Raw genomic sequence first — 22,850 nt, forward strand, 5'->3', positions numbered from 1 at the left:
AAACTTTGACCCTGTAGCTCATAGTCAGCAGGCACATTCCAGCCAATCAGCAGCAGACCCTCCCTCCCAGACCCTCCTACCTCCTGGACAGCATCCATTTTAGATTCATTCGGAAGCTGCATTCTTAGTGAGAGAAGGGACAGTGTAGCTGCTGCTGATTTAATAGGGAAATCGATAGCTAGGCTAGTGTATTCAGTGTTCACTACAGTCCTGAAGGACTCATCTGATCTCTGCTGTAAGGACAGCACCCCAAAAAGCCCTTTTTAGGGCTAGAACATCAGTCTGCTTTTTTTTTTTCCTGTGTAATCTAATTGCAGTTGCCTGCCTGCCAGCGTGTGTGTCAGGCTCACAGCGTATACTGTGCCCACTTGCCCAGTGCCACCACTCATATCTGGTATAACAGTAGTGTAGATTTAAAAAAGCAACACTTTTTTGACTGTGTTAAATAATAGCAGTCAGTTTCCTTCACACGTGTGCGTTTCAGTGCCTGCCAGGGCACAGTGTCACCCCAGTGCAACTCATATCTGGTGTAACAGTAGTGTACATTTAAAAAAAAAACACTTTTTTGACTGTGTTAAATAATAGCAGTAAGTTTCCTTCACACTTGTGCGTTTCAGTGCCTGCCAGGGCACAGTGTCACCCCAGTGCAACTCATATCTGGTGTAACAGTAGTGTAGATTTAAAAAAAACAACACTTTTTTGACTGTGTTAAATAATAGCAGTCAGTTTTCTTCACACGTGTGCGTTTCAGTGCCTGCCAGGAACATCAGTCTGCTTTTTTTTTTTCCTGTGTAATCTAATTGCAGTTGCCTGCCTGCCAGCGTGTGTGTCAGGCTCACAGCGTATACTGTGCCCACTTGCCCAGTGCCACCACTCATATCTTGTGTAACAGTAGTGTAGATTTAAAAAAACAACACTTTTTTTTACTGTGTTAAATAATAGCAGTCAGTTTCCTTCACACGTGTGCGTTTCAGTGCCTGCCAGGGCACAGTGTCACCCCAGTGCAACTCATATCTGGTGTAACAGTAGTGTAGATTTAAAAAAAACAACACTTTTTTGACTGTGTTAAATAATAGCAGTCAGTTTTCTTCACACGTGTGCGTTTCAGTGCCTGCCAGGAACATCAGTCTGCTTTTTTTTTTTCCTGTGTAATCTAATTGCAGTTGCCTGCCTGCCAGCGTGTGTGTCAGGCTCACAGCGTATACTGTGCCCACTTGCCCAGTGCCACCACTCATATCTTGTGTAACAGTAGTGTAGATTTAAAAAAACAACACTTTTTTTTACTGTGTTAAATAATAGCAGTCAGTTTCCTTCACACGTGTGCGTTTCAGTGCCTGCCAGGGCACAGTGTCACCCCAGTGCAACTCATATCTGGTGTAACAGTAGTGTACATTTAAAAAAAACAACACTTTTTTGACTGTGTTAAATAATAGCAGTCAGTTTCCTTCACACTTGTGCGTTTCAGTGCCTGCCAGGGCACAGTGTCACCCCAGTGCAACTCATATCTGGTGTAACAGTAGTGTAGATTTAAAAAAAACAACACTTTTTTGACTGTGTTAAATAATAGCAGTCAGTTTTCTTCACACGTGTGCGTTTCAGTGCCTGCCAGGGCACAGTGTCACCCCAGTGCAACTCATATCTGGTGTAACAGTAGTGTAGATTTAAAAAAAACAACACTTTTGTGACTGTGTTAAATAATAGCAGTCAGTTTCCTTCACACGTGTGCGTTTCAGTGCCTGCCAGGGAACAGTGTCACCCCAGTGCCACCACTAATATCTGTTGTAACAGTAGTGTACATTTAAAAACAACAACACTTTTTTGACTGTGAAATAATAGCAGTCAGTTTCCTTTACACGTGTGCGTTTCAGTGCCTGCCAGGGAACAGTGTCACCCCAGTGCTACCACTAATATCTGTTGTAACAGTAGTGTACATTTAAAAACAACAACACTTTTTTGACTGTGAAATAATAGCAGTCAGTTTCCTTCACACGTGTGCGTTTCAGTGCCTGCCAGGGCACAGTGTCACCCCAGTGCAACTCATATCTGGTGTAACAGTAGTGTACATTTAAAATAAACAACACTTTTTTGACTGTGTTAAATAATAGCAGTCAGTTACCTTCACACGTGTGCGTTTCAGTGCCTGCCAGGGCACAGTGTCACCCCAGTGCAACTCATATCTGGTGTAACAGTAGTGTACATTTAAAAAAAAAAAACACTTTTTTGACTGTGAAATAATAGCAGTCAGTTTCCTTCACACGTGTGTGTTTCAGTGCCTGCCAGGGCACAGTGTCACCCCAGTGCAACTCATATCTGGTGTAACAGTAGTGTACATTTTAAAAAAAACAACACTTTTTTGACTGTGTTAAATAATAGCAGTCAGTTTCTTTCACACGTGTGCTTTTCAGTGCCTGCCAGGGCACAGTGTCACCCCAGTGCAACTCATATCTGGTGTAACAGTAGTGTAGATTTAAAAAAAACAACACTTTTTTGACTGTGTTAAATAATAGCAGTCAGTTTCCTTCACACGTGTGCGTTTCAGTGCCTGCCAGGGCACAGTGTCACCCCAGTGCAACTCATATATGGTGTAACATTAGTGTACATTTAAAAAAAAAAAAAAAACTTTTTTGACTTTGAAATAATAGCAGTCAGTTTCATTCACAAGTGTGCGTTTCAGTGCCTGCCTGCCAGGGCACAGTGTCACACCAGTGCCACCACTCATATCTGTTGTAACAGTAGTGTACATTTTAAAAAAAACAACACTTTTTTGACTGTGTTAAATAATAGCAGTCAGTTTCCTTCACACGTGTGCGTTTCAGTGCCTGCCAGGGCACAGTGTCACCCCAGTGCAACTCATATATGGTGTAACATTAGTGTACATTTAAAAAAAAAAAAAAAACACTTTTTTGACTTTGAAATAATAGCAGTCAGTTTCATTCACAAGTGTGCGTTTCAGTGCCTGCCTGCCTGCCTGCCAGGGCACAGTGTCACACCAGTGCCACCACTCATATCTGTTGTAACAGTAGTGTACATTTAAAAAAAAAACAACACTTTTTTTACTGTGTTAAATAATAGCAGTCAGTTTCCTTCACACGTGTGCGTTTCAGTGCCTGCCAGGGCACAGTGTCACCCCAGTGCAACTCATATATGGTGTAACATTAGTGTACATTTAAAAAAAAACAACACTTTTTTGACTGTGAAATAATAGCAGTCAGTTTCATTCACAAGTGTGCGTTTCAGTGCCTGCCTGCCAGGGCACAGTGTCACACCAGTGCCACCACTCATATCTGTTGTAACAGTAGTGTACATTTAAAAAAAAAAAAACACTTTTTTGACTGTGAAATAATAGCAGTCAGTTTCCTTCACACATGTGCGTTTCAGTGCCTGCCTGCCAGGGCACAGTGTCACACCAGTGCAACTCATATCTGGTGTAACAGTAGTGTACATTTAAAAAAAACAACACTGATAGGGGACGTAACAGGGATTAAACTGATAAGAATAGTACTACTTAACACACCACTCCTATCTGGTGGCACATTAGATTGCACGCGCAGTGCCCCAAATTTGAAGTAGGAGGACCGACCAAGCATCTTTTTCCATCTCCCGGTTCCTAAAATCAATGCCATATACACGTCCCCTGATAGGGGACGTAACAGGGATTAAACTGATAAGAATAGAACTACTTAACACACCACTCCTATCTGGTGGAACATTAGATTGCAGGCCCAGTGCCCCAAATTTGAAGAAGGAGGTCAGACCAAGCATCTTTTTCCATCTCCCGTTTCCTAAAATCGATGCCATATACACGTCCCCTGATAGGGGACGTAACAGGGATTAAACTGATAGGAATAGTACTACTTAACACACCTTATAATAACGCAGAGAGAGGCAATGCAGAGAGAGGAGTCTGAAGAAGAGGAGTCAGAGGAGGAAGGTGGCTTTGAAGAGGTGGAAGACCAAACACAGCAGGTGTCCCAGGGGGCTTGTTGTCACCTTTCGGGACCCTTGGTGTTGTACGTGTCTGGGTGGAGGAAGAGACCTTCAATGACATCAGTGAGGACAAGGAACGGGACATGGCTAGCTTGGTATCCAACCTTGTGAAAATGGGGAGTTTGCGGTTGTGCAAATGGACTGTTTGCGGTTGTTTGCTGTGCGTTAAACGGGGAGTTTGGTCTGTCACTGTGAAGCGGGCGTAACCCTTACACTACCTGATCGATACAACATCATACCTGATGTTTTAAAGCACGTTATTCCAAACAATTTAGGAATGTTAGGTGATTTATGCCCTTTATGGATTAAAACCAGACTCTGCATCAACTATGTAATTTTCCATGGGAGTTTTGCCATGGATTCCCCTCCGGCATGCCACAGTCCAGGTGTTAGTCCCCTTGAAACAACTTTTCCATCACTATTGTGGCCAGAAAGAGTCCCTGTGGGTTTTAAAGTTCGCCTGCCTATTGAAGTCTATGGCGGTTCACCCGGTTCGCCCGTTCTCGAACAGTTGTGGAAGTTTGCGTTCGAGGTTCGCGAACCCAAATTTTTATGTTCACGACATCACTATTGCTGTTAACTAAATAGAATGGGGGTACAACTAGTAGTAAGGTTTAGAACGTGTTATCTACCAATAGGGGAAAATTAACATCCTATTAAAATTATACACTATTTATTAATAAAATAAGATTACATGAATGCTTGTAGGTCAAGGTCAATGTTGAGACCCAAATTACTGGAAATGTTTTGGGTACCTAGCTCATGTATCCAATATGTTTCACGTTGGCGTAATGCTTTTAGCCTATTGTTTGAAGTATGTGGAGCAATCCAATCGAGAACACTGATTTTTAAACTTTTAGGATCTGAATTGTGAACAATTTTAAATGTTCTGGAACACTATGGCCTTCGACCTTGTTTTTAATATTGTTCCAGTGTTCATTAAACCTAGTTCTAACTGTCCGTTTGGTTCTTCCCACATAAAAACAATTACATTCACAAGTGAGAAGGTACACTACATATACCGATTTACATGTAAACTTGTTCTTAACTTTATGGTGTTACAAGGCCAAGTTCCATTACTCCTGCTTAGCCAATTACCTTCTGGTATAGTCTCATTTGGAATTTGTGGCCTTAATTTGGATGGTGCTAAAATACATTTGAGATCTTTGTTCTTTTTGTAAGTAATTACTGGTTTGTCAGGGAGTATCTTTCCTAGAATGGGATCACTGGTTAAAATCGCCCAGTGTTTATTAAGGATCTTTTCAATGTCCCTGCTCCCTTGACTGTATGTAGTGATGAATCTAACATCATCCCGTTCTTTATTACTGTTATCCTTACTTTTAGGATTAAGCATATCATTCCTATTCATATTAAACACCTTCTGTTTGACACTGTGCACTAAATGGGGATTGTATCCTTTGTCTATGAACCTTTTATCTAGTAAGTCAGATTCCCTATTATAATCATTTATATAGGTACAATTTCTCCTGACTCTTTGGTTCATGGTTCATGTACAAATTGGCATACCATGGGGCAAAGGTCGTCCCCATCGCCGTGCCTTGTTTTTGTACATAGAACTTGGATTCGAATTGAAAAAAATTATGAGATAAAATTAATTCAATACCCGTTAAAATAAACTTGATTTGTGCTGATGGAAAAGAACTGTTGATTAACTGATTTTCTATTGCGTTAATCTCTGCAGTGTGCGGGATACAGGTATACATGGAACTAACATCGCAGGTGATCCATAAACAAGACTCATCCCAGTTCATGCCTTCAAAAATTTTGATTGCATGTGTAGTATCCTTGATATATGATTTGGTTTTCTTGACTAGTGGTTGTAAGAAATAGTCGATATATGTTGACAGGTTACTTGTCACAGAGCCTATCCCTGATATTATGGGCCTACCCGGGGGATCCAAAAGGGTTTTATGCACCTTGGGAAGGTGATAGAATATTGGGATACTGGGATGTCTTTCTAGAATAAAGTAATATTCATCATTTTTAATTACATAATCGTTTTTGGCTGTTGTTAAAATCTCTTGTAGTTCCTTAATATATTTGGTAGTTGGATCAAAAGTAATCAGTTTGTAGGTGTCTTTATCATTTAGAATTCTAAAAGCTTCCTTTAAATAATGATGATTTGTTCTGCACAACAATCCCACTGCCCTTATCTGCAGCTCTTATGATTATATTTGGATCATTCTTTAGAGATTGTAGAACTTGTCTATCTTGAAAGGATAAGTTATCATTGTATTTGTTAACCCAAAAATCAGTTAATCAACAGTTCTTTTCCATCAGCACAAATCAAGTTTATTTTAACAGGTATTGAATTCATTTTATCTCATAATTTTTTTCAATTCGAATCCCAGTTCTATGTACAAAAACAAGGCACGGCGATGGGGACGACCTTTGCCCCATTGTATGCCAATTTGTACATGAACCATTTCAAAAATTTGTATATTTGGCAGAACAATCCTTATAGTGAACATCTTGCACAATATTTTAGGTACATAGACGATATTATTATCGTCTGGAAGGGGGACAAGACACTAATTAATTCATTTCTGGAACATATGAATATGAATAATATGAATTTAAAATTCACTAGTAATATTCAACATAAAGAAATAGAATTTCTAGACCTCAATTTCTTCATAGACTCACATGATAAAGTAGCTGTTAGAAACTACAGGAAACCGACGGATAAAAATGGTTTCCTAAATGCTAAGAGTGGGCATCTAGCCAGATGGAAGACAAACATACCCCTAGGACAATATCAAAGAGTCAGGAGAAATTGTACCTATATAAATGATTATAATAGGGAATCTGACTTACTAGATAAAAGGTTCATAGACAAAGGATACAATCCCCATTTAGTGCACAGTGTCAAACAGAAGGTGTTTAATATGAACAGGAATGATATGCTTAATCCTAAAAGTAAGGATAACAGTAATAAAGAATGGGATGATGTTAGATTCATCACTGCATACAGTCAAGGGAGCAGGGACATTGAAACGATCCTTAATAAACACTGGGCGATTTTAACCAGTGATCCCATTCTAGGAAAGATACTCCCTGACAAACCAGTAATTACTTACAAAAAGAACAAAGATCTCAAACCTATTTTAGCACCATCCAAATTAAGGCCACAAATTCCAAATAAGACTATACCAGAAGGTAATTGGCTAAGCAGGAGTAATGGAACTTGGCCTTGTAACACCAATAAATGTGGTATGTGTAAACACATAAATAAAGGCGATTCCTTCAAAGATGTTCACAACGCAAAAACATATAAAGTTAAGAACAAGTTTACATGTAAATCGGTATATGTAATATACCTTCTCACTTGTGAATGTAATTGTTTTTATGTGGGAAGAACCAAACGGACAGTTAGAACTAGGTTTAATGAACACTGGAACAATACTAAAAACAAGGTCGAAGGCCATAGTGTTCCAGAACATTTTAAAATTGTTCACAATTCAGATCCTAAAAGTTTAAAAATCAGTGTTCTCGATTGGATTGCTCCACATACTTCAAACAATAGGCTAAAAGCATTACGCCAACGTGAAACATATTGGATACATGAGCTAGGTACCCTAAACACTTCCAGTAATTTGGGTCTCAACATTGACCTTGACCTACAAGCATTCATGTAACTTATTTTATTAATAAATAGTGTATAATTTTAATAGGATGTTAATTTTTCCCTATTGGTAGATAACACGTTCTAAACCTTACTAAGTAGTTGTACCCCTATTCTATTTAGTTATCAGCAACACTAGTAAGCATGCATAGATTGTTTGCTCTCACACACCTAGTTAAAAGATTCTCCTATTACATAGGTTAAATACGCCTTAGTTCCAGGAAGTTTCTTTTTCTCAGTTTCTTTCCATCTATTAGCTTTGTTTTTATTGTGATAATGGGGTTACTCATGTACTATACATTCTTTATTTTTTTTTACAATCATCACTAGTTATGAGATTAATTACAAGTGCCACTGTATCATATTAGCAAGTTGGCGTTCAAACATTTATTTTTCTCCAAATATTTTTTCTTTCAACTTTTTTACTTTTTTTCTTTTGTCTCTCTTTTCTTTCTATTTTGTTGCTACCATATTTTATGAATTTACTTGCATATCTATCTACATTGCTTATCAATTGAGTTTTTAAATGTATTTAATGCCATGTTGTAGGTTTTTAATGTTTTTTCCATACATTGATTAATTGTAAATACTTTTTATCAAGTAAGGATATTTTTTAAAATCACTCAATATCACAAAGAACCTTCACAGGGTTAAATTTACAAAGGAGTTCAGTAGGTGTGTCATAGCTTAGAATCTACCTGTTATTTGCAAGAACCTTGATTGACACTTTTACCCACCTATCTGCTACCCATATTGATACCGGTTACCTGTGAAGAGACAGTATAAGAACCATCACATTAGGATGTGATGTAACATAACCTCTTGAAAAAGTCTAGTGGAGACCAGAGGAAACGCGTTGAGGCATTAATACTCACCCCCGTAAAGACTCAGGAACAGCTGACCGGCTGCAACATTAACTGATTGTATGCAAAAGGCTTGAGGAACAGCTGATCAACTGAAGAACTCACGCCACACTGACTGCAAAGATCCCTGTGTTTCCGGCAGCATTGATCTTACCTTTATCGTGGGGGAGTCATCTATGGTGATATTATCACATACTGCTATCATTGTTTTTAATCTTGTACATTGTTTTTATTGTGCGCTAAACAAGGAGCAGCACTCAAATCATACACTTCAAGTTATCAGCAGCAAGGATTCTAAGTCTGCACCTTCCAGATTTTGGGCTCTGTCTGACATCGGTACTTCATCTTACCTCCCCACTATCCAAGATCCAGGAAGTTTCTAAATAACCAAGGTCAGGAACTACCAGTACATATTTTGCATATCACTAGTTATATGTACCGGAACCTCAGGAGGGTGTTTTGACTCAATGGGGGGTAGTTATCAACGTGTCAACTTTCCTGCCTTTGCCGGCCCAATACGCCCGCCTAAGCTCCCCTACCATCGCCGCCGCAGACCTGAAAAAATTTGCCTAAGTTATCAATAAATCTGTCAAAAAGCCGCGCACCAAGTACGGGGCGATGAGCAGCGGACTGTGAGAGTTATCACTCATCCGATCTCGCTGCTCTTCGGCTTTTTTACAGCTTTATTGCTAGCCTGTCACTAAGCACCCACACTAAACTACACTGTTCTACCCCCTATACTGGCGCCCCCGGAGCCCCCCGCAGCTCAATAAAGTTACTAACCCCTAAACAGCCGCTCCTAGACCCCGCCGCAACTCTTATAAATGTATTAACCCCTAAACCGCCGCTCCCGGACACCGCCGCAACCTACATTATACCTAGTAACCCCTATCCTGCCCCCCTATACCGCCGCCCTCTATAATAAAGTTATTAACCCCTATCCTGCTGATCCCGCACCTCGCCACAACTAAATAAATAGTTTAACCCCTAAACCGCTGCTCCCGGACCCTGCTGCAACCTATATTAAATTTATTAACCCCTATCCTGCCCCCCACTACACCGCCACCACTGTAATACATTTATTAACCCCTAAACCTAAGTCTAACACTAACCCTAACACCCCCCCTAACTTAAATATTAATTAAATAAATCTAAATAATATTTCTATTATTAACTAAATTAATCCTATTTAAAACTAAATACTTACCTTTAAAATAAACCCTAATATAGCTACAATATAAATAATAATTATATTGTAGCTATCTTAGGATTTATTTTTATTTTATAGGTAACTTTCAATTTATTTTAACTAGGTACAATAGCTATTAAATAGTTATTAACTATTTAATAGCTACCTAGCTAAAATAAAGAGAAATTTACCTGTAAAATAAAAACTAACCTAAGTTACAATTACACCTAACACTACACTATCATTAACTAAATTATTCCTATTTAAAACTAAATACTTACCTGTAAAATAAACCCTAAGATAGCTACAATGTAATTAATAATTACATTGTAGCTATTTTATGATTTATATTTATTTTACAGGTAACTTTGTATTTATTTTAGCTAGTTAGAATAGTTATTAAATAGTTATTAACTATTTAATAACTACCTAGCTAAAAGAAATACAAAATTACCTGTAAAATAAATCCTAACCTAAGTTACAATTAAACCTAACACTACACTATCATTACATTAATTTAATAAATTAATTACAAATAACTACAATTAAATACAATTACATAAACTAACTAAAGTACAAAAAATAAAAAAAGCTAAGTTACTAAAAATAAAAAAAAATAAGTTACAAACATTTAAAAAATATTACAACAATTTTAAGCTAATTACACCTAATCTAAGCCCCCTAATAAAATAACAATGCCCCCCAAAATAAAAAAATTCCCTACCCTATTCTACATTAAAAAAGTTCAAAGCTCTTTTACCTTACCAGCCCTTAAAAGGCCTTAAAAGGGCCTTTTGTGGGGCATGCCCCAAAGAAAACTGCTCTTTTGCCTGTAAAAGAAAAATACAACCCCCCCAACATTAAAACCCACCACCCACATACCCCTAATCTAACCCAAACCCCCCTTAAAATAACCTAACACTAATCCCCTGAAGATCATCCTACCTTGAGTCGTCTTCACTCAGCCGAGCCCCCGATGGAACTGAAGAGGAGATCTGGAGCGGCAGAAGTGATCCTCCAAGGGGCGCTGAAGAAGTCTTCCATCCGATGAAGTGATCCTCCAGGCGGCGCTGAAGAAGTCTTCCATCTGGGCGATGTCATCTTCCAAGTGGCGCTGAAGAAGTCTTCTATCTGGGCGATGTCATCTTCCAAGCGGGGTCTTCAATCTTCTTTCTTCAGGATCCATCTTCATCCCGCCGACGCGGAACATCCTTCTTTCACGATGGACTACCGACGAATGAAGGCTCCTTTAAAGGACGTCATCCAAGATGGCGTCCCTTCAATTCCGATTGGCTGATAGGATTCTATCAGCCAATCAGAATTAAAGTAGGAAAAATCTGATTGGCTGATTGAATCAGCCAATCAGATTGAAGTTCAATCCGATTGGCTGATCCAATCAGTCAATCAGATTGAGCTCGCATTCTATTGGCTGATCCGATCAGCCAATAGAATGCGAGCTCAATCTGTTTGGCTGATTCAATCAGCCAATCAGATTTTTCCTACCTTAATTCCGATTGGCTGATAGAATCCTATCAGCCAATCAGAATTGAAGGGACGCCATCTTGGATGACGTCCCTTAAAGGAGCCTTCATTCGTCGGTAGTCCGTCGGGACAGAGGGATGTTCCGCGTCGGCGGGATGAAGATGGATCTTGAAGAAAGAAGATTGAAGACCCCGCTTGGAAGATGACATCGCCCGGATAGAAGACTTCTTCAGCGCCGCTTGGAAAATGACATCGCCCGGATGGAAGACTTCTTCAGCGCCGCCTGGAGGATCACTTCATCGGATGGAAGACTTCTTCAGCGCCCCTTGGAGGATCACTTCTGCCGCTCCGGATCTCCTCTTCAGTTCCATCGGTGGCTCGGCTGAGTGAAGACGACTCAAGGTAGGATAATCTTCAGGGGATTAGTGTTAGGCTATTTTAAGGGGGGTTTGGGTTAGATTATGGGTATGTGGGTGGTGGGTTTTAATGTTGGGGGGGTTGTATTTTTCTTTTACAGGCAAAAGAGCAGTTTTCTTTGGGGCATGCCCCACAAAAGGCCCTTTTAAGGGCTGGTAAGGTAAAAGAGCTTTGAACTTTTTTAATGTAGAATAGGGTAGGGATTTTTTTTATTTTGGGGGGCTTTGTTATTTTATTAGGGGGCTTAGATTAGGTGTAATTAGCTTAAAATTGTTGTAATATTTTTTAAATGTTTGTAACTTATTTTTTTTATTTTTTGTAACTTAGCTTTTTTTATTTTTTTCGTACTTTAGTTAGTTTATGTAATTGTATTTAATTGTAGTTATTTGTAGTTAATTTATTTAATTAATGTAATGATAGTGTAGTGTTAGGTTTAATTGTAGCTTAGGTTAGGATTTATTTTACAGGTAATTTTATATTTCTTTTAGCTAGGTAGTTATTAAATACAGGGAGTGCAGAATTATTAGGCAAGTTGTATTTTTGAGGATTAATTTTATTATTGAACAACAACCATGTTCTCAATGAACCCAAAAAACTCATTAATATCAAAGCTGAATAGTTTTGGAAGTAGTTTTTAGTTTGTTTTTAGTTATAGCTATTTTAGGGGGATATCTGTGTGTGCAGGTGACTATTACTGTGCATAATTATTAGGCAACTTAACAAAAAACAAATATATACCCATTTCAATTATTTATTTTTACCAGTGAAACCAATATAACATCTCAACATTCACAAATATACATTTCTGACATTCAAAAACAAAACAAAAACAAATCAGTGACCAATATAGCCACCTTTCTTTGCAAGGACACTCAAAAGCCTGCCATCCATGGATTCTGTCAGTGTTTTGATCTGTTCACCATCAACATTGCGTGCAGCAGCAACCACAGCCTCCCAGACGCTGTTCAGAGAGGTGTACTGTTTTCCCTCCTTATAAATCTCACATTTGATGATGGACCACAGGTTCTCAATGGGGTTCAGATCAGGTGAACAAGGAGGCCATGTCATTAGATTTTCTTCTTTTATACCCTTTCTTGCCAGCCATGCTGTGGAGTACTTGGACGCGTGTGATGAAGCATTGTCCTGCATGAAAATCATGTTTTTCTTGAAGGATGCAGACTTCTTCCTGTACCACTGCTTGAAGAAGGTGTCTTCCAGAAACTGGCAGTAGGACTGGGAGTTGAGCTTGACTCCATCCTCAACCAGAAAAGGCCCCACAAGCTCATCTTTGATGATACCAGCCCAAACCAGTACTCCACCTCCACCTTGCTGGCATCTGAGTCGGACTGGAGCTCTCTGCCCTTTACCAATCCAGCCATGGGCCCATCCATCTGGCCCATCAAGACTCACTCTCATTTCATCAGTCCATAAAACCTTAGAAAAATCAGTCTTGAGATATTTCTTGGCCCAGTCTTGACGTTTCAGCTTGTGTGTCTTGTTCAGTGGTGGTCGTCTTTCACCCTTTCTTACCTTGGCCATGTCTCTGAGTATTGCACACCTTGTGCTTTTGGGCACTCCAGTGATGTTGCAGCTCTGAAATATGGCCAAACTGGTGGCAAGTGGCATCTTGGCAGCTGGACACTTGACTTTTCTCAGTTCATGGGCAGTTATTTTGCGCCTTGGTTTTTCCACACGCTTCTTGCGACCCTGTTGACTATTTTGAATGAAACGCTTGATTGTTCGATGATCACGCTTCAGAAGCTTTGCAATTTTAAGAGTGCTGCATCCCTCTGCAAGATATCTCACTATTTTTGACTTTTCTGAGCCTGTCAAGTCCTTCTTTTGACCCATTTTGCCAAAGGAAAGGAAGTTGCCTAATAATTATGCACACCTGATATAGGGTGTTGATGTCATTAGACCACACCCCTTCTCATTACAGAGATGCACATCACCTAATATGCTTAATTGGTAGTAGGCTTTTGAGCCTATACAGCTTGGAGTAAGACAACATGCATAAAGAGGATGATGTGGTCAAAATACTCATTTGCCTAATAATTCTGCACTCCCTGTAGTTAATAACTATTTAATAACTATTCTAACTAGCTAAAATCAATACAAAGTTACCTGTAAAATAAATATAAATCCTAAAATAGCTACAATGTAATTATTAATACAGGTAAGTATTTAGTTTTAAATAGGAATAATTTAGTTAATAATAGAAATATTATTTAGATTTATTTAATTAATATTTAAGTTAGGGGGGTGTTAGGGTTAGTGTTAGACTTAGGTTTAGGGGTTAATAAATTTATTACAGTGGCAGCGGTGTAGGGGGGGCAGGATAGGGGTTACTAGGTATAATGTAGGTTGCGGCGGTGTCCGGGAGCGGCGGTTTAGGGGTTAATACATTTATTATAGTTGCGGCGGGATCAGGGAGCGGCGGTTTAGGGGTTAATATGTATAGAGTAGCTTGCGGTGGGCTCCGGGAGCGGCGGTTTAGGGGGTAATAACTTTATTTAGTTGCGGCGGTGTAGGGGGGACAGATTAGGGGTGCTTAGACTCGGGGTACATGTTAGGGTGTGAGGTGTAGACAGCTCCCATGGAAATCAAATGAGATATCGGGCAGCAGCGAACTTGTACTTTCGCTATGGTCAGACTCCCATTGATTCCTATGGGAGCTGCCGCCTCCAGGGCGGCGGATTGAAAACCAGGTATGCTGGGCCGGAAAAGTGCCGAGCGTACCTGCTAGTTTTTTGATAACTAGCAAAAGTAGTCAGATTGTGCCGCACTTGTGTGCGGAACATCTGGAGTGATGTAAGAATCGATCTGTGTCGGACTGAGTCCGGTGGATCGAAGCTTACGTCACAAAATTCTACTTTTGCCGGTCTCTAGCCTTTGATAACTAAGGCGAATCAGCCTTGCCACAAATACGCTGCGGAATTCCAGCGTATTTGAGGTTGACGGCTTGATAACTACCCCCCATAGTGTATTGCTATATAGTACACAAAACACTTTGGACCTTACTTTGCTGCTTCTTGTTTATGGATATTCGATCTGATTTGACAATCATTTTCAGATCGTAATTCTTTGCAACACTTAATCTATGTATTTATTTTAGGTGCACTACTCATTGATTCATATCATATTTTATTTATTTATATGTGCCCTATTCACATATATGGGAAGCGCTAATGTTTTTATTTCTCTTTTAAAACGAAATACTTACCTATAAAATAAACCCTAAGCTTGCTACAATATAACTAATAGTTACAGTTGCAAGAAAAAGTATGTCAACCCTTTGGAATGATATGGATTTCTGCACAAATTGGTCATAAAATGTGATCTGATCATCATCTAAGTCACAACAATAGACAATCACAGTCTGCTTAAACTAATAACACACAAAGAATGAAATGTTGCCATGTTTTTATTGAACACACCATGTAAACATTCACAGTGCAGGTGGAAAAAGTATGTGAACCCCTAGACTAATGACATCTCCAAGAGCTAATTGGAGTGAGATGTCAGCCAACTGGAGTCCAATCAATGAGATGAGATTGAAGGTGTTGGTTACAGCTGCCCTGCCCTATAAAAAAAACACACACCAGTTCTGGGTTTGCTTTTCACAAGAAGCATTGCCTGATGTGAATGATGCCTCGCACAAAAGAGCTCTCAGAAGACCTACGATTAAGAATTGTTGACTTGCATAAAGCTGGAAAGGGTTATAAAAGTATATCCAAAAGCCTTGCTGTTCATCAGTCCACGGTAAGACTAATTGTCTATAAATGGAGAAAGTTCAGCACTGCTGCTACTCTCCCTAGAAGTGGCCGTCCTGTAAAGATGACTGCAAGAGCACAGCACAGACTGCTCAATGAGGTTAAGAAGAATCCTAGAGTGTCAGCTAAAGACTTACAAAAGTCACTGGCAAATGCTAACATCCCTGTTAGCGAATCTACAATACGTAAAACACTAAACAAGAATGGATTTCATGGGAGGATACCACAGAGGAAGCCACTGTTGTCCAAACAAAACATTGCTGCACGTTTACAGTTTGCACAAGAGCACCTGGATGTTCCACAGCAGTACCGGCAAAATATTCTGTGGACAGATGAAACCAAAGTTGAGTTGTTTGGAAGAAACACAGAACACTATGTGTGGTGAAAAAGAGGCAGAGCACACCAACATCAAAACCTCATCCCAACTGTGAAGTATGGTGGTGGGAGCATCATGGTTTGGGGCTGCTTTGCTGCGTCAGGGCCTGGACGGATTGCTATCATCGAAGGAAAAATGAATTCCCAAGTTTATCAAGACATTTTGCAGGAGAACTTAAGGCCATCTGTCTACCAGCTGAAGCTCAACAGAAGATGGGTGTTGCAACAGGACAATGACCCAAAGCATTGAAGTAAATCAACAACAGAATGGCTTAAACAGAAGAAAAGTGGCCCAGTCAGAGTCCTGACCTCAACCCGATTGAGATGCTGTGGCATGACCTCAAGAAAGTGATTCACACCAGACATCCCAAGAATATTGCTGAACTGAAACAGTTCTGTAAAGAGGAATGGTCAAGAATTACTCCTGACTGTTGTGCACGTCTGATCTGCAACTACAGGAAACGTTTGGTTGAAGTTATTGCTGCCAAAGGAGGTTCAACCAGTTATTAAATCCAAGGGTTCACATACTTTTTCCACCTTCACTGTGAATTGTTTACATGGTGTGTTCAATAAAAACATGGCAACATTTCATTCTTTGTGTGTTATTAGTTTAAGCAGACTGTGATTGTCTATTGTTGTGACTTAGATGATGATCAGATCACATTTTATGACCAATTTGTGCAGAAATCCATATCATTCCAAAGGGTTCACATACTTTTTCTTGCAACTGTACATTGTATCTAGCTTAGGTTTTATTTTTATTTCACAGCGAAGTTTGCAAGTTAAAATAAATACAAACTTACCTGTGAAATAAAACCTAAGCTAACTTACACTAAAACCTAACATTACACTAAAATTAAATAAATTACATTAATTAAATACAATTAACTAAATTACAAAAAAAAAAATAAACACCAAATTACACAAAATAAAAAAGAAATGATAAAATATTTAAACTAATTACACCTAATCTAATAGCCCTATCAAAATAAAAAGCCACCCCAAAAGAAAAAAACCCTAGCCTACACTTAAAGGGCCAGTAAACCTAAAAAATAAAGTTATATAATTCTGCACATAGTGCAGAATTATATAACATTATATTAGTGTTATCGTTATCAAATTTAATATTCCCTTTGATTTTTTTAAAATATGACTATTTTTCAGACCCGCTCTCTGTGCTCTTCTGAGCAGGTCTGTTTTTATTACACAGCGCATCGGGCCAGCTGTATAGTCACAGCCTGGCCCGACCGCGCCATTACACTAAGTGCAGCTCGCTCCTGCTGTCAGACAGAGCAGAAGCGAGCTGCACTTAGTGTAATGGTGCAGTCGGGCCAGGCTGTGACTATACAGCTGGCCCGAATCGCTGTGTAATAAAAACAGACCCGCTTAGAAGAGCACAGAGAGCGGGTCTGAAAAACAGTCATATTTTAAAAAAATCAAAGGGAATATTAAATTTTATAATGATAACACTAATATAATGTTATATAATTCTGCACTATGTGCAGAATTATATAACATTATTTTTTAGGTTTACTGACACTTTAACTGCCAATAGCCCTTAAAAGGGCCTTTTGCGGAGCATTGCCCCCAAAAAATCTGCTCTTTTACCAGTAAAAAAAAAACTACAAACAACCCCCCAACAGTAAAACCTACCACCCACACAACCAAACCCCCCAAATAAAAACCTATCTAAATAAACCTAAGCTCCCCATTGCCCTTAAAAAGGCATTTGGATGGGCATTGCCCTTAAAATGGCATTTAGCTCTTTTTCTGTGCCCAAACCCTAATCTAAAAATAAAAACCACCCAATAAACCCTTAATAAAACCTAACACTAACCCCCGAAGATCCACTTACAGATTTTAAAGACTGAACATCCATCCTCATCAAGCCAGGAGAAATCGTCATCCAAGCGGTAAGAAGTCCTCAACGAAGCCGGGAGAAGTCTTCATCCAAGTGGCAACAAGTCCTCAACAAAGTCAGAAGAAGTCTTCATCCAAGCGGCAACAAGTCCTCAATGAAGCCGGGAGAAGTCTTCATCCAAGCAGCAATAAGTCGTCCTCCAGGTGGGCAGAAGTCTTCATCCAGACGGCATCTTCTATCTTCATCCTTCCGACGCGGAGCGGCTCCATCTTCAAGACATCCGGCACAGAGCATCCTCTTCTTTTGATTCCTCTTGAAGAATGAAGGTTCCTTTAAATGACGTCATCCAAGATGGCTTCCCTTGAATTCCGATTGGCTGATAGAACTCTTTCAGCCAATCGGAATTAAAAGGTAAAAAATTCCCTGCTGCCCTCGCTTAAAATGTTGATAGCCAGAAACTGGAAGAAGGCGCAACCCCTTAGGTTGCAGGGTGTAATTGATTACTTGCATTATGTTAAATCTATGGAAGATTACGTCTTTAGGGCGAGAAACCAGTCAGCTGTATTTAGCCTCATATGGGAGCCCTGGGAGACTTACCAGACACAGAGTAAACAATAGAGCCTCTCCCTTTTTTCTCATAACAGATTGTCTAAGGCGAGGTCCCTCTTCAGCCCTAGAGGGTACACCTCACTGTGAATCCCCCGAGGTGCCCTCAATTAACAGAAGTGAACCTTCTCCTCCCTTCTTATTGCCCTCTCCTTCCCCTTTCTGACCCCCCTCCTCCCCTGCTCCTCTGTTCCCCCTTCACCTTCCCCTCCTTCCTCTCCCTCTTTAATCAGTAACGACCTGTTCTAATTTATCTTCGCAATAATTGTCCGTGCATGCCTTCTTTTACCCAGTATATTAGTGTGCTCTTGGAGCTACTTGTGTATCTAAGTATGGCATCACTCGCCATATACCCTTATATAATAAATTTATTTTCTTATGAGTGCTGACTTGTTGCAATATAACCCACTTTTGATTTTCTAAATAGAAAATGTATGCAATGCATACATTTTCTTCCATTATATTGCAATTGTAATACCCCAAATGTTTTGCTACTTGTTTGTTAACCTCTATGCTCTATCTTTACCAGAAATTTATGGAAAATTGCTCCGTTATATTTTTTTCATAACTTTACTTTCAATAAAAAATTATTGTAAAAAAAAAAAAAAGGTACAAAATCCTATTGGCTGATGCAATCAGCCAATAGGATTGAGCTTCAATCCTATTGGCTGATCCAATCAGCCAATAGGATTGAGCTCGCATTCTATTGGCTGATTGGAACAGCCAATAGAATGCAAGCTCAATCCTATTGGCTGTTTGCTTATTGTAGTAGGTTTGCTGATGTTGTTGTAAAGAAGATTTCTCTATACATTGCTAGTTTGAAGTTATAGGAGTGCAGGCAGCAAAAATCATTTGATTTATTAGTTTCCTAGCATATTTGGTTGTATTGTTATTGAGAAGTCAAAAAACAGAATGAGGCAGCACTCGGGAGGCACGGATTGAAATAAAAACATTATTTATTCTTAAGTGATTAAAATGATTCCTATGATTAAGTGTCCATTTGCAGCATGAAACACATAAGGATTTATCTCCTGTTCTGCGCCTATGTTTTAATCACTTAAGAATAGTGTTTTTATTTCAATCCGTGCCTCCCGAGTGCTGCCTCATTCTGTTTTTTGGCAATGTTTGCGGTCCTCGCTTGGCCGCGATTGTCTTGCACCTCTTGGGCCTGTGTGCGGCTCCTCCCCCGGCTCCGGCAACGTCTGGCTTCCCCTAGTCTACGCAAAGATCTGCAGCGGCCTGGTCTGTTTGTTTTCTCTTATTAAGAAGTCAACCCATACAAAAATGTATAAAATAGTAATATCCCTTAGGTCAGATAAGATAAGTCATTTATTACAAAAGGACAAAGGGCAATCATTAAGGACAAATAAATGAAAACATTAGATCAAGTTCAATATATTGTAAATAAATTAATATGGAGCAGCCACAAAAGGTAATATGTAAGCAGTAAGAAAAGAAAATGTAAAGTATATTAATACTACTCAGCCTAATTTCAAAAGACATAAGCGCATAAACTAAAAGGAGGAATCAAAATGTCAGAATTACAACAGATATTAAAATATGATATTAACATATTAGCACAAGAGCCAATCAGTAATATCTACCAACAAGAAGTGTGGGGAAGAGAAGATTATGCAGCGTTAAGAGAAGACTACAGGACACAGAACCCCCAGAAGAATAAAAAAGCCATGCTTAATATCGAAAGTAATACAAGTACTAGAAGCAAAGATATTATGGCCCCCATTTATTATAGTCTAGACAGACAAGGTTCCTGTCTGGTATCCTTCTGCACCTGGCATTGCGGCGAGCAGGAAGCATCCATTGCCTTTAGTTCAGCTGTCAGGGCCTAGGAATAAAAAGCAGCCCTGGAGAATTTGGAGGCCAGTCCTATTTTCCATTGATTTAGTGTAATGCACACACCCCATTTTCTCAAAGGGGACTAGTGGGATACTCCTTCCCTCAATTTTGTTATATAGGCACCCTACAACTCAATTGCATCCATTAATCACCCCTTCAAATTGTAGCTTTCCAGCCCCAGTTGCTTCAGCCCACCAGGAAATCTCCTGGTAGGCCAATCCAGCCTTGGCAGCTGTGACCCCTGCTCTCATGCAACCAGTTGATACCAGGGCTTGTTAACCATCCCAATCAGATCTAATCGGGAGGATTTAAATCTGTGACCCTTGAAGTCATGGAAAGGCTAAGTAGAAGTGGTTTTAAGACCGAAGCTACTTAACTATCTATTCATGATCGCTTGCGCAAGCCTGAAACACTAGGGGCCCGAAGCTGCATCCCCAGCTTCATAAATCATGCCCTGTGAGTCAGAACTACCTTTAAGCTGTTATAGCTAATCATTTTCTATGTTAGCCCATGTTGCTTTTGTTTTATTGCATCCCTCTTGAACACTAACCAAGTCAGACTTACCAAAAACAAAATTTCTCACCCATTTTAACAGTAAAAACAACAAAAAGGAAAACTCATGTGATTTTATGGTGTAACTGAATTTCTATCATTAGTTTGAGTTTTCTATGTTTGGACAGTGCAACAGTGAAAATCATAGCAAATATGTGCAGCATGATATCAGCTATGGAAACTTGGTTGTCTCTAACATCTTTTCAAATTTCTTACTTGATATGGAAATAATGACAGTGGAAATTGAGAATAGAAGTAAATTGGGTTGCATGTAATGTATTTCAGATGTATAGCTATATAAATCAATGGATACTGTGTCAATCAGATTGTTCAAGATTCAACAAGGTTTTTACAGCTTTCCTTTTTTAAAGTCTTTATAATAATGTGAAAGAATGCTATGAAACATAAAAAACTGCTAAATTAGACAAAATTTTGAACATATTTACTGTGTATCTAACAGTGTCGATAGAAATGTATAGTACATACAAATTAAACAACCACTGTTGCTCACATCACTGATAGTCTCTCCCTGGGCTCACTAAATAATCTGTAGAATGGGTTAATGAAGGATGGCTCCAATGTTTGGGAAGACTCTATGACCTCACCTTTTTGGACAGACTCTACATAGAGATTTGGCATGTAAATAATCCCTCTCGGGTCACTGGGACTGAGTAGATGCACTTTTTTTTCATAAAATATTAGTTTATAGAAGTAGAAACTAACAAGAAATTCCTTTTGCATAACTAGGTATGCATTGTCCAATCGCTGTAACGAACAACTCCCACAGCCTGTTTGTGAAGGACACACCTTTTCAATGCTGACAATTAGCTAAGAAAAGACAATGGAGATATATTTTTCAACTAAGGAAAATTCATAGAGTGTAAAACAGTTATTTATTATAGCATAAAGAAAACTGTCTAAATGCCAGAATATCCCTTTAAGGTCCAAAAAGCTAACAATTGACAGAGACAACTAGAGTATTTTAATAAATCTTATATCAGTGTGTCCAAATATGTTTACAGCTCCATAAGCTGTCTAGGTAAGAGCTATTGCACAAGCAGTTCTGAATATTCCTGTTTTATAAAGAAAAGAATAAAGTATGCTAAGTATAATTTAGTCTTGATATTGTGACACATCTAGAGATTAGCTGACATGTACTTTGGGAGAGCAACAATTAATGATTATTATTTTACCTTTGCTAAACATTTGTCAGTATATACACAAAGGGGAATAGAACAATACAAGAAAATTATCTCTAATTCAGCAGTAAATTTTCACTATATGAGAATACCCTAAAGACACTTCACATAATCTCTTTTATATTAGATTTCCAAAGTATTTCCCAGAATGTGAGCAGAAATTATTAGAATTTTGACTATTCTGTAATACAAGATAGTTGTTAAATGAGAAATTTGCATTATATAAATGAAAATATGAAAATGTATTTAATTATTAAAATTAACTTTTGGCCTAATTATATGATGGATAGATTATATTAATGTTAAATCATTAGTGCATTACATGAACATTTCATTTATTAAAATGTTTTTATTAAGAAAGCTATTCACATTTATTTTTTAGCCATATAACTATTGGTGTATAGTTAATACTGTAACCTAAAGTTCCACACACAACATTAACTGAACGATTTAGACAATGTTTCTACTAAAATGAGCCAAAATAAAACAGATATGTTATATGGTATAGTAACTGTGGTATTCATGGTAGAAAATGACCAGATTCTTAGATGGGCAGTAAATGGTATATAGATATCAAGGAAATGGTATAACTCACAGCGCTCTGAGAAATTGACCTATAGCTCCTGTCTAGGGTGGGTCCCCAAATACCCACAAATAAAATACTGTAAGAATGGGGTTAAGAAAGGAGTGCCAAAAGAGGCAAGGTCTCGGGAGTGTGGGGGTATTACAACAAGGATATAAGTTAGTGTAGATCCCTATTCGGACACTGTTAGGGTTATGGAGGGCCCCAAAGGTTACAGAAATTTATCTACAATAGTTGGTATAGGGAGTACAACACAATTTATTACAGATAAAATAAGAGTGAGTTATATCACTAAGCATGGATCCATGTTACATAAAAACATAAAAATATATATAAACATCCAAATTTGTTTAGTATACGTATGAGTGTATGCAGTTGAACATTAAAAATATTAAAAAATATATAAAATGCCAAAATGGGTATAGTCCTCACTAAGGGTTTACCCAATATTGGGTGATAA

This window comes from Bombina bombina, chromosome 3 (assembly GCF_027579735.1).
Source record: "Bombina bombina isolate aBomBom1 chromosome 3, aBomBom1.pri, whole genome shotgun sequence".
Classification (NCBI taxonomy): domain Eukaryota; kingdom Metazoa; phylum Chordata; class Amphibia; order Anura; family Bombinatoridae; genus Bombina; species Bombina bombina.